Source organism: Canis lupus, chromosome 15, assembly GCF_011100685.1.
Source record: "Canis lupus familiaris isolate Mischka breed German Shepherd chromosome 15, alternate assembly UU_Cfam_GSD_1.0, whole genome shotgun sequence".
NCBI lineage: Eukaryota > Metazoa > Chordata > Mammalia > Carnivora > Canidae > Canis > Canis lupus.
This window is the reverse complement of record NC_049236.1, coordinates 43,271,836-43,288,692: the sequence shown is the minus strand read 5'-3', so window position 1 is coordinate 43,288,692 and position 16,857 is coordinate 43,271,836. Positions and strand designations below refer to the sequence as shown.

At 38.1% G+C, this 16,857-nt stretch overlaps 1 long non-coding RNA gene across 4 annotated transcripts in view; it reads right to left on the bottom strand.

Moving 5' to 3' along the window:
• LOC119877042 overlaps positions 1-16,857 on the bottom strand; it is a 136,591-nt gene that overhangs the window by 29,761 nt on the left and 89,973 nt on the right. For 3 of the 4 annotated variants that reach the window (XR_005370742.1, XR_005370741.1, XR_005370739.1), the window contains one exon: positions 1,514-2,075. The exons of the other annotated variant lie outside the window; for it this stretch is intronic. This is a non-coding gene — a long non-coding RNA (uncharacterized LOC119877042). Of the gene's footprint in view, positions 1-1,513; positions 2,076-16,857 lie in introns of those variants that run through there. 4 annotated transcript variants of the gene reach the window in all.

Below are 16,857 nucleotides of genomic sequence, written 5' to 3'. Positions count from 1 at the left end.
GCATCCCAACGGTTTCAAATGAGAACATGCAGTGTTTATCAGAACACCTTTCCCTTGGTGGATCATGGCCGTTAATTTTATCTTCTCAACACTAAAAGATTTTTTTTAAATCTCCAATTTTCAACAGCATTATGTTTGGCTTCTTAGCTTCTTGTCCTCATCATCTTAATTCACAAAATGCCCTGACAAAAAAGCTCAGCTGAGTATCATTCTTACTTTTTGCACCTCTCGTCCCTCTATGCTTAAACTCTCAAATTCTGGCTGCCTTGACAACATTAAACTCTAATTTTTGTCTACCTAGCTTTGTAAAATTACCAAAAATTCACTTAGATTTTCTGCTCTTTAGCAGTGGTTAAAGATTCTTAACCTCTCAACCAACATCAAGAATTGGCAAAGCCCTGAGGGGTAAGTGGCATTCAGAACTCGTCTTATCTTTCTGCATTTTCTTTCTCACTGGGCTCTTGATATCAAAAGTTCTGGCTATCTTGAAATCTCTCCAAAGCCCTCAAACAACTAATCTTTCTTTTTTTCTTTAGAATTTTAGCCAACTTTTCTTGTTGTTCTTGGCATAAGGAATGATCTACAGTCACCAACTTCATCAAAGGTCAACATAGGGGGATCCCTGGGTGGTGCAGCGGTTTAGCGCCTGCCTTTGGCCCAGGGCGCGGTCCTGGAGTCCTGGGATGGAGTCCCACATCGGGCTCCCGGCATGGAGCCTGCTTCTCCCTCTGCCTGTGTCTCTGCCTCTCTCTGTGTGTGTGTGTCTCTATGAATAAATAAATAAAATCTTTAAAAAAGAAAAAAAAGGTCAACATAGAGTGCCTTAGCTTGGATACTCCCATAGTTCCCCAATTTAAAGCACTGAATAGGGATTTGGGGGGCACATATATTATCTGAGCAGGGAGTAATCCCAGAAAACTGGAGAGAGAACAATTAACCAGGGAAAGAAAGAAAGCAAGTTGAGGGTTTGTTTGAATACTAAACTGGTTTAGTGGTATAGGTACCTGGGGTTCAGTTCTGCTGGGTTCCTCTGAGAACTATGTAAAATGCCCCCCAGAACTGCCTGCCCAAAGGACACAGGAGAGGAATATTTATCTACTGACTCTTGCCCTCAGGGGTCAAAGATTGACCCAAAGGGAATTAAATTCTCACATCTCCAGGGTTTCACATAGGCCTGGACAGCTGAGCATGTTGCTGTGGTCATCCTACGTTGAGGAGGTAGAGAAACACAGAGGAGGAAAGCAAGAGGAAAGGGGTCCAGCTGAGGTGAGGGCATGTCAGACCAGCAGTGTTTGCAGCTTATTAGCATAGCAATGGCTGAAGGATAGGCCTAGAGGTTTTACAACCCTATCTTACAATAGGGAAGAAAAGATATCCAGCATGGGGAGTAAATAAAAGCACATTTTAGCACAACGTGGATGCATTTGTTCAAATGCAAACACAACAATATTTTAGAAGAAAGACAAATAGGAGGAGAAACAATCACACATCAAAAAGAGGGAGCAAAACAGTGAAAAAACAGATGGGTCAGTTTATCTCCCATAGTGTCTGTAAATTTTAAAAGGAAAGTAATTGTCGGGATTTTTTGCATAATTTTGGTGACAGAAGTAAAATCTGATTTGTGCAAACTTTAAAAAAAGTGAACTTGCATCAGGGTTATAGAGCCCTGAGGGAGAAACCTGAAAAGAGTAACCACAAATTTGCTTGGCCAGCCTCTGTTTCTTTCTCTTCCTATGATTATTCTGTCATTCTTATTACACTGAAAGCCACTTCTTCTACACTCTCAGTCTGTATAATTTGAGGTGGGACAGGTCCCATCCTTGGGACCTGATATATGAAGGTAGATGTGTGGGTATGGCAGGCAAGTGACCCACGCTGGCCAATGAGTGTGTTCCATCCCTCAAGCTGGTGAGCTAAACTCTGGAAAAGACAGGAAACCAAGCTCAGCCCAAAGAAAGTCAGCCCTGGGCTTCGCTCAGAACTGTTGAGAGAAAGGTACTGTTTCCATTGAGTTTGCTTAGCCTGTGGTAAGGCCAGAGCAGCTGGTGGTCTTACTGCCTTCACCTTTGTAGGACCTGTGAGTGAAAAAAAGGAAGAAAAAAGTAAATATTTGATGGATCCAGGACAGGATTAAGTTAGATTTACTTCTGAACATTTTAGATATATGAATCGATTAACTCTTTTTCTCCCCAAGCCACTTGGAACTAAAAAAGGTCTGACTCCCTGGAGAGTACCAATATGTGTGAAGTGAGGAGAAGAAGTGACCTTTCAGCAGTAGTGTCAGGAGGACCTGGCAACTTCATGGACAGAATCTGGAGGGTGTAGGAGAGACAAAAGCAAATTTGAAGGAATCTGAGGATTACTTTCACCAAAGGAAAAATATGACTGATGAAGAAACAATTTTCCTTTTACATATCCAATCCATGTAGAAAAATATTTAAATAATAAACTATAAGATTGTAAATTAGAATACACAGCTGTTACTTAGTGTTGTTTTCCTTGTTGGCATAAATTTTTTGATAGATTATGTTTCTGAGGTTATTAGAAGTACTTTGTTGTTGAGTTTGCACAGTGCTATATAGTTTTCAAATAATTTTGGAATTTTTTAAATCTTATTTAATCCTCATAAGAACTTTATGCTGTAGGTGGGATAGTTTCCATTATTCTCCATTTAGCAATGAGGGTGTGGAGGCACAGAGAGGTTAAGATAATTAAGGAAACCCAGCAAATAACTTGCAGGAATGGCGTAAGAACCCAAATTTCCTAATCCAGTTCTTTTCCTATATATTATCCAGCTTTACTACTCCTGGTAATTGTATTTAGTTATAATCAGTGACAAAATTATAGATAGTGACCAAGATACAAACAGGTGGCATTCCAAAAATAGCATCTCATTTTCTTTAAAACATTACAAGATATATTTAGTCCAATCAGAACTATTCTAAAAGAATGCTCAACTAGGGCAATCTTGGGTGACTTGTTTAGCCAGAACCCTGATGTGTATCTGAGTGCTCACTGTGGGTCAGATTCACTATCCAATACCTCCAAATTCTTCTGGAATTCTGGAAATGGGGAGGACTCTGGCTGTGAAGGGAGGGTCCTATAAATTGGGAAGTGTCATTCTGGGGGCAGGGGCAGGTGAATCTTTCCTTTCTAGAGAAGTAATTCTGATACTCGCTTATTTTTCAGTTCCCAGGAAATGGAAGTTGTTTTAATCTCACGAGGGAAGCATAGAGAGACTCTCAGGAAAGGAAGACGATAAGCAGTTGCTTGCCAAATTGATGATATGAGTCAGCCACCTCACAGACAATTGAATAAACAAGTGATTATATATATATATGAAGTTTTGACCAGGAAGGAAATGTAGACAGATTAAATATGTGATAAAGAACAATGTATTGGCCCACTGGGCAAAGCTCATCATAGCAAAACATCAATGGAACTCATCTTCTTAAATAACCACATGCTTAGTTTTCAAGTGCTGGCAAATTGGGGTCTGATTACAAGTAATACTGAATAATTTTATATTATTTTGAATTTTCATTTCTCTGTAGAAGGGTAGGAAATGTTGAGACTAACACAAAAAACTTTTTGGACACACAAAAAGACTGGCTTTATAAAATTATGTGGTTTGATACTCCGTTGCTTTAGTGAAACTGTTGTTTATATTAGGTGGCTCTAGAACCAGAATATAATATGGAATTTCATCCAAGTTGGATATTAAGCCCATGCTTCCAAATTCTGGCTCTATTTAAAGGAGTTGATTCTGAATTCATAAGTATGTCAAAATGTGATTATGCATTCTTCAATTTCTACAAAACTTTGTTACCATTACCCCTGCAAAGAAATCTTTAATGTATCAATTCTTCATTTCATCTTAAACCAGTACTTAGGTAAGAAATTTGGTCATGACTCTTTCCCTTCCTGAGAAAAAAGGAAATAATAGACGAATCTAATAAGTCAGTGTTACTCTAAACAAACCAAAAAAAAAAAAAAAAAAAAAGCCAAATTCTAGTAATGTATCTGCTCTCTAACAAGAGGAAACCACTGTTAGGTTTGATAAGAACTTCTGGAATTTAGGATGATTGAGATCTGCCTAGTATCTCAGATATCCTCTGGAATTCTTGGAGGAGAAGATGGTAGAAATGGAAAGAGGACTCTAATGTGTATCTGAGGGGGGAGGGTTCAAAGGGGTGCTTCAAAGGGGGAGGGTTTTACAAATTGGGAGATGTTGCTCTACATAGTATTGAACACAAAAAAAGCCTTGCTTTGTAAAATCTGTGGTTTGATACTCTGATGTTCTGTGAAACTGTTTTTTTTTTTTTTTAGATTTTATTGATTCATGAGAGACACACAGAAAGAGAAAGGCAGAAACATAGGTAGAGGGAGAAGCAGGCTCCCTGTGGGGAACCCAATGCGGGACTCGATCCCAGAACCCTGGGATCACACCCTGAACCAAAGGCAGACACTCAACCACTGAGCCACCCAGGTGCCCCATGAAGCTGTTGTTTGTAATAGTGAGATAGTGAGATAATGGAATGTATGTGTGTGTGTGTGTGTGTGTGTGTGTGTGTGTATGACTTTGTCCCTAGTTCCTGGCACAGAACACTTCAAACCCTTGTAACTTCCTGAGTGCTAAAAGTGCTAGGATCATCTTTTGTTCTAATAGATAGTTTTTGACCCCCATTCCTGGCACAGGGCTCATGAAACCCTTGTGATTTTCTGAGTAATGGCAATGCCAATGAAGTGACTCTGGGTGGGCTCCTGGATGAGAGCTAGTCAGCAGAAAGACCAAGCCATAATTAGAAGCTTAGAATTTTCAGTTCCCTACTCCCATTGTCATGAGAAGGGTAAAGGACTGAAAATGGAGTTAGTGTGGCTACCTACATACACGCTGAACCTCTGCAATAGGGTGAGGTTCGGAGCACTTCCAGGTCGGCAAACACATCCACACCAGGAGAGTGACACACCCTGGCTGCATGGAGGCAAAAGTTCCTGCACTCAGGACCCTCCCAGATTTCACCTGTGCATCTCCTCATCCAGCTGTTCATCTGTATCCTTTCTCACATCCTTTAATAAACTGGTAAATGCAAGTAACTATTTCCCTGAGTTTGTGAGCCACTCTCACAAATTCATCAAACCTGAGGAAGGGGCCATGGGAACCTCCAAATTTTAGCCAAATAGGACAGAAGTCATGGGTAACCTGGGGGCCTACTCCTAGAGGCCAGACTGAGCCCTTCACTTGTGGCCTCAGATGCTATCTTGAGGTAGATAGTGTGAGCATTGAGTTAAATTATAAGACACCCAGCTAGAGTCACAGAGAATCGTTTGGAATGGGGGGAAAACTTTCCACATCTGGCGTCTGAGTGTTGTGAGTGTGTTGGTGTGAGAGACTAAGAGAGACACACAGGCAAGAAAGACACAGGCAGGAACAACTAGGTGAGCTTTTTTCCCCTGATTCAATCCTACCTACATAATATAGGGTATTCTATATTATATCATGGGAAGAGGGTCAGGAAAAGAATTGCTTTCTTAGCACCAACTCTCCCACACATTTCTGCCTTTCCTGCTTCACCTCAAATCGGGTGTGTGAGAGGTGGAGAAGAGGAAGCAGCTGGGAAAGGTAGAGGTGGGAACAAGAAGGAAAAGGTGGAAGCAGAGGTAACTTTTCTTTTCTAATTAAGTAGCATCTGCTCAGAAATAGAGGCACTGAGATTGCCCAAAAGATGAAGTGCAAGCTCTCTGACTACAGTTTTAAAAATAAAACGTTCTTATCATACACAAAGTAGGATGCGTCTCGAAAACATGTTGGGTGCCCAGGTATCATAGTCACACTGTTCAATCAGTGGTTACTTCTTACTTTAGGAGATGCTGATATAAGACACTCCTGCCCCCAATCAAAACACTGGTAGTAGCTGCTTCTGAGTTTGTTGCCATCCTATGTATTTCTCATTTTATTTTTTTTCTAAGATTATATTTATTTATTCATGAGAGACACAGAGAAAGAGGCAGGCTCCATGCAGGGAGCCCGATGTGGGACTCGATCTCGGGTCTCCATGGTCATGCCCTGGGCCGAAGGCAGGCGCCAAACTGCTGAGCCACCCAGGGATCCCTGTATTTCTCATTTTAATACACTATGCTATGTATACATAGCCTTTCATTGTTGGTGTTGTCCACTCAGTTATACATGTGGAACACATGATATAATATATATATATAGTATAAATCTATTTTACTTCTCTTAATTGCATATAATCTTTGATTTAAAAAGTACCACATTCTATTTATCCATTCCCTGTTAAACATTTCCAAGTTTTGAAATTAAAAGAAGGATGAAATGAAGTTTTTGTGTATAAAATCCTGAATGCTTTAAAAAAAAAACAAAAAAAACAGGTATTTTTCCGAGTGTTTTGGTTTTATTTTTTAAGCATGGACATCTAAAACTTAAACTGTTGGTTCATAGAGGAGAATATTTTCAACTATACTACTGTAGAGGTGACTTCCCTATTTTAGTCCTCATCTTCTGTCAGCAGTCCTTGACAGATCTGCTTCCCCACAATCTTACCCACACTTGATATTGGCAAAAAAGATCAAATACATGCAAACTGTTTCCTATATTACATATACAACTATTTTGATGCTTTGGGCATTTCAAACCTCATGTCTTTGTCATCCTGTCTTTACTTGGGAGGTTCTGTTGCTCTAGCTCCCAGGCTTATATGTGTCCAAACCTCACCTACTCTGGAGACTCAGGAGGGGCCTGTCCTGGGGATGAGGGAAAGTTTCTGTAGCATAAAGACTGATTTTTTTTTTTAATGAAATTAACATGAGTTTGTCTGGGGCTGTGAAATATCCCCCAAATCTAAGTGAGCATATCCAAAATGACCCATAAAACACCTAAGTGAAATTTTCTACTTCGATCTTAAATTTTTATTTTATAGTAAGTATATTTCTCTGAGGTAATCTTTAATAGTTGCCAAGTATTTCATTTTATGGATGTTCCAGAACTTAATAAATTCCTAATTATTTGTTTGTTTGTTTGTTTGTTTGTTTTCCAGATAGTTGGGTAGACTCTAATTGTAGCAAAATCTCAGGGTGCATTCTTAAATTTCAACACTGGACTTACTGGTCAAGTGAGACTTGAGATACATTGCTCCAAGCGCCTCAAAAAAATTTGGACTCAAAAGAAAGTGGAACATTTTTTCCATGTGTTTAGGCCTAATTGTATTTCTTCTTTTTATGATTTTTCTGTCAACATTCTTAACTTTCTCTGACTTTTCTCTAAGAACAATTCCTTGGATTTTCTGTAAAAACTGAACAATTTTATTATGAGGCAAATGGATTTTGAGAAAGATAGTTTCAGCTTCATCTTTACAGAATTTGTTACCTGGATAATAGGGTTAACTGGACTTATCTGCAATATTACTTTAGTTTTTGTCCTATTCAGGATAATACAACCCACTTTGCTTGGCCTCCACATGGCAGCTATTTCTATGGTCTTTATTTCACTTGTTAGGACCTCACTAACTTTTTCAATTTAGTTTCTTGCTCAAAAATAACATTTTTCATCATCATGATAGTAAAATACAAGAAAATACTATTCTCACTTTTGCTGTTAACCACAACTGAAGGTGATTGATCCCTGGGTTAGCTGTTAAATATGCATGTATTGCTCCTTGTAGAAACAAGTGAAGCAAGCAATGAAATCTATTGAATGCCTGACAAAGTGAGATGCTAAAATGTGAGAATAGCAGGGCTTGTGAGTTCTAGAACCCTGACACTAGAAAGTTCTTGCCTAGAAGGGTATTTTTTTCTGTAAACCATAAAAGGGTAAAAAGGATGGATTTCTGCAGTTGAGTTTCCTGACTTTAAGAGGAACCAAATCTCAGATTTATTTCTCCAGGATAGGGAACACAAACATAGCAATCATCTAATGTTTTTTCTCACTTAACTTGATCTGTGATTGGTTGGACTTTACCTGTTTTTGCAAGCAAAGTTTTGTTGCCACATTTCTGAAGTTTGAAATTAGAAAAATCATGTCCCGAAGCCTCCAATACCTAGAGTTGTGCAGACTCTATATTCTGTTTTCACAAGAAGTTCTACACAAATTTTTATCAGATAAAATAGAATTACAGGAAATAAAGATCCCATATGTACATAATACCTCTTGATAGATTGTCCTTTATGGGATGGGGACAGGTGGGAGGATGGGATAGTAGGAGGTCCATTAGAATAAAAAGTGTTAATAATTATTGTGTTTAATTGGGGCTACAGCATTTCCATGTCTGTGTCCTCACCCACAAAGGTACTGAAAGTCCTAAAGTATGAAGGACATAAAAACAGGATTTAGCCAATTGCTGCTCTTTTATAGACTGGGCCCCTATTCTTCCGTTATTTTTCTAATATATATATCTTCATCACCATATATTTTGCAATTTCTGTTTAGACTAATGGCAAATAGTAGACTCTTTGTAGTCTGACTTTCAGTTTGAATCCTTATCAATCAAATGTTTAAGGAAATTCCACAACACAGAACTTTGGCATTTTATGTTATCTTTGTGTCTCTGCAAGACTCAATTCCTATACACTGACAGATTACATATGTCAAAGTAAAAGCATCGATCCTCTAATCGGCTTCATCTTAGGAAAAAATAGTAAAGAAGACCAGAAAAAAAAAAAAAAAGAAGACCAGAGTGTTTCAAATCGGTAGTATAAGGCATACAAAGAAATGGCATGATCATCTAGATAATAGAAATCGATTTCCTATCCTTGTAGTAAAACTTAGACCCCAAACAGCAGCCTGATGTAATTCCATTACCATGCTAAATCACTTGGCACTTGCAGGGCATTTTTATTTTTGTGTTACTATTATTCCTGGCAAATGAATAAATTTAACTCAGCAGAAATAAGTTAGACAGCTTGTCACTCAAGCTTATCACTATGGAGCTTTCCTTTCCCTGCTTAAAGGATAGGTTAACACCTACTGGGCATTTGTTTAGTCATTTCTTGATAACAGAGCATCCATTTGCACATGGTTATGAGTAGAGTTATAAAGATTTTAAAAGTAATTATCTCTGGGTCTCCTTAGGATTTGAAAGTCTAGTTAAAGCAAGTTTAAGTCTTAAAGAAGTAGGTTTATAGCATGCAAACCAGTTTGCCATTAAACCGGGAACCAGGTATGCTAAATATTGCAGAAATATTAATCTAAGCCAGGATTTAGTTGCTCACAAAGCTGAAGTTTCTATAAAATAGATGGAAAGTGGTGCATAGAGTTACTCTGGTCTATAACTATGCTAAACAAAGAGAGTTAAGTCCAGATTCCCCTTTCTAACTGGCATTAGGAATATACTGTGGCACATACTTGTGTCAATGACATACGCTGCCTTGTTGTGTTATCCTTGGTAGAGAATGGCCGTGTAAGAAACAACTGGAAGCAGTCATGGGGGAAGGGCAAGGATGTGGGTTTGGATACATCTACTCCTGCTAATGGCATCTATACCCATGCATAAAATTCGCTCTGTTTATTCCTATATCCTCTTTTTGATTTACTTCTTTTTTTCTTTTTTTTTAAAGATTTTATTTATTTTTTTGACAGAAAGAGAGAGAAAGAGAACACAAGCAGGGAGAGCAACAGGTAGAAGCAGCGGGAGGCCGATGTGGGGCTCCATCCCAGGACCCTGGGATCATGACCTGAGCTGCAGGCAGATGCTTAACCAACCAGGTGCCCCTCTTTGCTTTGTTTCTTTTAGGTTATACACTTTCTTTAAAATACATGAACAAACTTAATGGTTTCATGTATGCATTAAGCTTAGACCTAAAGGACATTAAGATAGGATTTGGCTGTGTACTGAAAATAGTCCATGTTTTTATCTTGGGAATATAAAAATTTTAAAGGTGAAAAATAAATAACTGCGAGAAAAGGGTAAAGGAGAAATACTTTTTTTGATCATATGTAAACATCTAAAAACAAATCCTATCCTAAAATACCAGTGATACTAGTAATACAAGTAAACTGGTGTGGGATATGTCCAGAAGAAAATGTCTTAGCAGAAAAAAAATTATTCAATAAATTTTATCTTAAAAATCAATTTTTGGAAATATATTTCTTTCAGGCAAATGCATTATGACTTCTTGGGTAAAAAAGCTGTAGAAGTGTGTGAAAGTCCGGGAGGAAGGGTGATATTACTTCAACTGGGGCCAGGGTAGGTAAACAAATTCATTTTAAATTTTGGTGGCAGAAGGATATTTGAAAAGGACTCATAAAGCTATCTTGTTTTCCAAACAATTTTCTTCATGTTCTACCACCTTGGGGGAAGCTTTATGGAAAAGAAGGAGCTGTGAATAGACTCTGTATTCGAGGGGAAGATCTTGCTGTTAGCATACGAATTTACTTGTATTACTGGTGTTTCAGGAGAGAAATTGCTTGTAGATATTTACAGATGATCCAAAAAAGAATTTTTCCTTCATCCTTTTCTCTCAATTTTTTTCACCTCTCAAATTTTTACATTCCCATGGGAAAGACATGGATATTCTCAATATTCAGCAAAATTCTGCCTTCTTTTTCAAGCCCAGTGTTTCAGGCTTGACCCAACCACAGCAAAGGAGATATGTTTTATCCTACATCTATCCCATCAGCAGCACTAAAAGACATATGCAAAGTCTTGGGAACAAGTTAAGCCTCATAGAATTTACTTAAATGTCTTTGAGAAATGCAAAAATGCACACCCATCAGGAAAAAAAGAGACGAAAGAAGAATTATAATTTCTCCTTCATAGATAGTTTTCCAAAAAATTTCTTTTAATCAAGCTTTGAATTATTCTGTTTACACTGAAGTGCATTCCTCAGTGCCATGGTAATAATCAGATACAGAGCTCAACAATATGTAAGATTCTTTATCCAATATAAATAAGAGTTTAATATCAGTTCAATCTCTTGGTGAAAATAAATTGCTCTGAAAAGTTGATCATTCTCATTTTCTTTCACTCTAGGCCTGTAATAGTTGTTTTATGTCATTCCTGTCAGAGCTCTGATACAAACTTGGATTGTATGTTCCATCTCAGTTTTCAGACTTCACTGAAAGTTAAATGAAAGATGCCTTTGCTAGCAATTCCGAATTCTGAATTGCCAGTCTTCCTTGGTCTCAGTTGCCCCTCATCAACCAGCCTGCGGTAGACTCATGTGCAGACTTTGGATTTAGACAGATTGCGTCTTGGAACTTTGCTCAACCCCTTATATTTTTATTTAGTCAGGTAACTTTTGAAACCACTCCCCCGCCCCCATCAGTAGAATGGGAATAATGAATATACCAGCCTCACAGAGTTGTGAGACATAAATGAGGTAGCTTTAGTGGTGAACCTAACTCAGAGTCTGTTAACCAGAAAGGTGCTCCAAGGAAAGCCATCATATTTTTGTGACATTGGTGTTGGTGTGATAAAGGGGTATTTCAGGTCTCCTCACAGTTACCACCCGTCCTCCTCCTTGGGGATGAACAACCAGCCAGAGGACTCTGAAGGCCAAAGAGCTCTAGTACTGAGAAGTGCTCAGGAGGTGTGGTCATCATTGTCTGGTTAAGTAATCATCCAAAAGAGTGACTCACTTCTTAGAAAAAAGTGACTTATAGCTCCAAGGCTCTCAAAGATTATCACCAGTAGACACTGTCCTCTGATGCATTTGTCTAATTACACATCAGCTGTAATTAAATACCTTAAATCTGATCATTTCTACCTAAGAATGTATATTACCTAGTTACCTAGCTAATATGTTATCAAAAACCCTGTACTTGGCACAGAGCCTGGCAGGGAGTAAGTGGGTATTTAGTATATGTTCATGGCTTGTGGAATAAAGCCAGATGTTTTCCTTGGTTCTGGGCTAGAACTGGGAGCCTACCTTCATGAGCTTTAGCTAACCTAGAAGCAGCTGAATATTCTTTGAGGTAATCTGAAACACTGTTATTCCTTTATTTCTACTAACATTTATTGATTTTATGTAGAAATGCTATGGTTGGCAGTCGTATTCACAGTCTCATTTAATCCTTACCCTAGTGCTTCAAGGTAAATACTATTCCTATTTTCAGATAGGGAAGCAGAGACTTAAGAGAGAAAATGACCTACTGACGTGACTAGTGATGAATGGACTTGTATAACAACTTAGCTACTCTCTGGATAATGGCACACCTTACCAAGAAAGGATTTGAGGGCACTAAGTGCTGTATATTCAGTTGCCCCCAAAGTATTTCTTTGAGAGCATATTATTTAGATTCATTCTTTTTAGGCTTGCGCAATGTTATGGACTGAATGTTTGTGTTCACTTCCCAAATTTATATGTTGAAGCTATAACTCCCTATGTGACTATATTTGGAAATAAGGTCTTTATGGGAGTAATTGAGGACAAATGAGGTCACATGGGTGGGACCTTGATCTGATAAGGTAAAAAGATACCAGAGAGCTTGCTCTCTGTTTTCACCTTATGGTAACACAGAAAGAAGGCAACTATCTACAAGCTAAGAAGTGAGCTCTCACCAGAGGCTGAACCCCACTGGACCTTGACCTTGAACTTTCAGCCTCCAAAATTGTGAAAAAATAAATTTCTGTTGTTTAAACCATGCAGTCTGCAACATTTTGTTATGGTAGCCTAAGCAGACTAAGACAGGCATCACAATGTACAGATGCTTGGATGTTCTATTATATGCTTAACTGGTATAGTGGTTAACAGAAAGCAGATATGCATGTTTTCTTTTCTATTTATTGATTTAGACTTTTGGGGGATTTTGGGCACTTTTAGGTTCACAGAAAAATTCAAAGGAAAGTATAGAGATTTCCTCTGCCTCTTGTATGCCTATGTGTCTTCTCTGAGGTGCTGTTCTCCTCTTTCTAGATAATGACTTTCCGGTTTTAAGAGCCTGATGCTACTTGCCACACAGGACCCTCATGACCCCTGAGGTTAGTGATGAAGATCTCCCCTCCACTGGGCACAGTGAAAATTTTAATGGACCTGTATGATGAGCAAGCTGCCAGGCGGGTGCCATAGTAGTCTAGCTGGGCATCATGAATCATGTCTTCATGGAAGGTGTCCACAGTGTTAATTACTGACACCATGGCTCTGAAGGCAGCAGCTCCTGGTCGTAGATGTAGCAGCTCTTGGTAATGGCCCTGAACAGCTCCCCCAGAGCAGAAATTTTTAATTTTAGTGTCTATTCTTTCATCAACACTATACTGTATTGTCTACTAGAGCTTTATAATAAATCCTGAAATCTGATACTGTCAAGTCCTCCAACTTTTTCTTCTTCAATACTGTGTTGGCTATTCTGGGTCTTTTGCCTCTCCATACAAACTTCAGAATCAGCTTGTCAATATTCATAAAATAACTTCCTGAAATTATTGGGATTGCATTGACTCTTCAGAACAATTTGGGAAGAACTGACATCTTGACAACATAGTGTCTTCCCATAGATGTGGAGTATTTCCCCATTTATTTAGTTCTTAAATTTCATTCATCAGAGCTTTGGAGTTTTCCTTATATAGATCTTATACATATTTTGTTAGACATATACCTAAGTATTTAATTTTCTTAGGTGCTAATGTAAATGGTATTGTGTTTTTAATTTCAAGTTCCACTGTTCATTGCTGGTATATAGGAAGACAATTGACTTTTGTATATTAAACTTGTATCCTGCATCCTTAGTCTACTTGCTTATTAGTTCCAGGAATATTTTGGTCCATTCTTTTGGATTTTGTTCATGGATGTTTTCCTTTTATTTTTAGTGTGTAAGTTTCAGGTCATTATTTACTTATTTGCTGTAGACAATCATACTAATTGTATATGCTAGTGTTGGTAAGAACTTACTTACAAACTTAAAATGCTTTTTAAATCCTAATTGATTTCTAGATATTCAAATGAAAAGACAGTATTTCCATATTATCAGAAAAAATTAAGAACAATAAATTAATAAAGTAATAAGTATTATATGACATACATATGTATAGTATTAGAAGGACATACACAAAAATATTAATATCATAATATGATATCTTTGTGGAGATGCTATATGTAATTTTCTTTGCCTTTGTTTATATGAATTCTTTTAAAGATTTTATTTTGAGTGTCTGCCTTTGGCTCAGGGTGTGATCCCAGGGTCCTGGGATAGAGTCCCAGCATTGGGCTCCCTGCAGGGAGACTGCTTCTCCTGCCCATATCTCTTCCTCTCTCTCTGTCTCTCATGAATAAATAAATAAAATCTTTTTTAAAATAAATAAATATTTTATTTTTTAAAAATAATTTCTACATTCAACATGGGACTCAAATTTAGAATTCTGAGATCAAGGGTTGCATGCTCCACCAACTGAGCCAGGAACTCCTGAATTTTTTAATGAATTTTTTAATATTTCTACTTTAAGATATGTAAAAGAGAATAAAAGTCATTATCAATCAAAAGCAAGTCAATTTTACAGATGAGTGAAATACATTTGACCCTTGAGCAACATGAATGTTAGGAGGCACTGACCCACCATGCAGTTGAAAATCCACATATAACTTTTGACTAGCCAAAAACTTAACTACTAATAGCCTACTGTTGACTAGAAGCCTTACTGATAGCATAAACAGTCAATTGACACATATTTTGTCAGTTATATGTATTATATAATGTATTTGTACAATAAAGTAATCTAGAGAAAAGAAAATATTATTAAAATAATAAGAAAAATACATTTATAGTACTATACTGTGAAAAATGTCCATGTATAAGTGGACCCACACAGTTCAAACCAGTGCTGTTCAAGGGTCAACTACACATACCTTCTTCCATAGAGAGGCAAAGAATTGTAAATGAATGTTTAGAGATATGAGAAGTAACAAATAGTATGTGTCTTTTGTCCAGAAGATCTATGGCATTAATTCACAAATACAAATGTAAAAAATGCAAGAAATAAACCATTCAGAATTTTTTTTTAAATGTTGCTGAAGTAAATATATACTATTAAGAATAAATTTAAATAAGCTGTGTGCAAGATATCTTTTAAATGGATGGCTAAGAGAGTGCCTGGTTGGCTCAGTCAGTCAAGTGTCCAACTCTTGTTTCAGCTCAGTTCTTGATATCATGGATTGTGAGATCAAGCCCCAAGTCAGGCACCACACTCAGTGCAGAGTCTGCTTAAGATTTTCTCTCTCCTCCTTCTGCTCCTCCCCTTGCGCCCCCCCCCCGCCCCCGTCTCTCAAATAAATAAATAAATAAATCTTAAGAAAGAGTGGCTGAGGGCAGCCCCAGGGGCTTAGTGGTTTAGCACCGCCTTCATCCCAGGGCACGATCGTGGAGTCCCGGGACTCCCGGGAGTCACATCAGGTTCCCTGCATGGAGCATACTTCTCCCTCTGCCTGTGTCTCTGCCTCTCTCTTGCTCTCTCTCTCTCTCTCTCTCTCTCTCTCTCTGTGTCTCTCATGAATAAATAAAATCTAAAAAAAAATGAGTGGCTGAGGTGTTCATATTTTGCTATGCTGACAGGCATTACAGCACAAATTTAGTTTCATAAAGGGACTCTCTGGGGAAGTTATTGGGGTAGAATCCTGAGAGAAAGTGCAGTGAATTTGGAGTTAGTCTACCCAGATTTGACTCAGGTACCAACTGTGTCATTGAAAAAGTAATTTAAACTCTCAGAGATTTAGTCTTCTCATCAGTAAAATTGACATCACAATTCTATGTCCTGTGCATTATTTTATGTCAGTATCAAGCCAAATGAAATAATATGTGCAATGCTTTGTGACCCATAGCACTCTATGCAAATGCTAGCTGTCATTATTCTGAAGATGATCATGATAACAAAAGTCACAAAAATTATAGAAATATAACAGAAGTCACTGTCCTGGAAATGTTACCCCTTGATCCTGGAGTCCTAACTATGTTAGGGCATACCCTTTGCACATTCTTAATTTCTGCTCTGGGGACGCCTGGGAGGCTCAGTGATTGAGCCTCTGCCTTTGGCTCAGGGAGTGATCCGAGGGTCCTGGGATCAAGTCCCACACTGGGCTCCCCGCAGGGAGCCTGCTTCTTTCTCTGTCTATGTCTCTGCCTTTCTCAATGTGTGTCTTATGAATAAATAAATAAAATCTTTTTATTAAAAAATTTTTTTTAAATTTCTGCTCTGATCTTAAATTGATGTTTACCAGTATAAGTACTTTATATTTCTGGCAGACAGTGAAATTTGAGGTTTAAGAAACCTTTTGAGCAATGGCAGTGTAACCATGATATATTTTACAATTCCAACTTTCATTCATTATTTCCCACTGAAATCTATTGCTTATGGTGTTCCAAGTCTTGTGGTGATAGCAGCAAATAAACCAAAGTACCCGCTGAAATGGAGCTTATAATTTAAAGAGGAGGGAGGTGTGGTCCCCCATACTGTAGAAAATGAATATCTAATAGATCAGTAATGGATGTATGATAGAGCAGTAAGTGAAAGAAGTGCTATGAAGAACAATCAAGTGGAATAAGGGAGGAATGCTGTAGGTCAGACGTCTAGGAAGCAAAACTTGGGATGGAGGTTAAATCCAGAAAGTTTATTGAAAGGATCAACACTAGTCAGAAAAGGGTAGGAAGCAGGATTGGGTGGAGGGAGAAACTGGGCTAAAAAGTAGATACAACAAGGCCTCTGCCAACCCTCTGGAAAGTGGAGACCAGCCTTTAAGGGTAGTGTTGAGTTGGGGCCAAGTAATGTTAGGTCTTTATGTTCCTGCAATGACCAGAAAGTGCTTGCCAGCTGTCCCCTGGGAAAGGGGTATGGCCTTGTAAGGTGGCTTTCTTCTGCCCTGGGAAATTCCCAGAAAGGATTAATGGCAGTTCTAAGCCAGCAGCACTGTATTCATGAC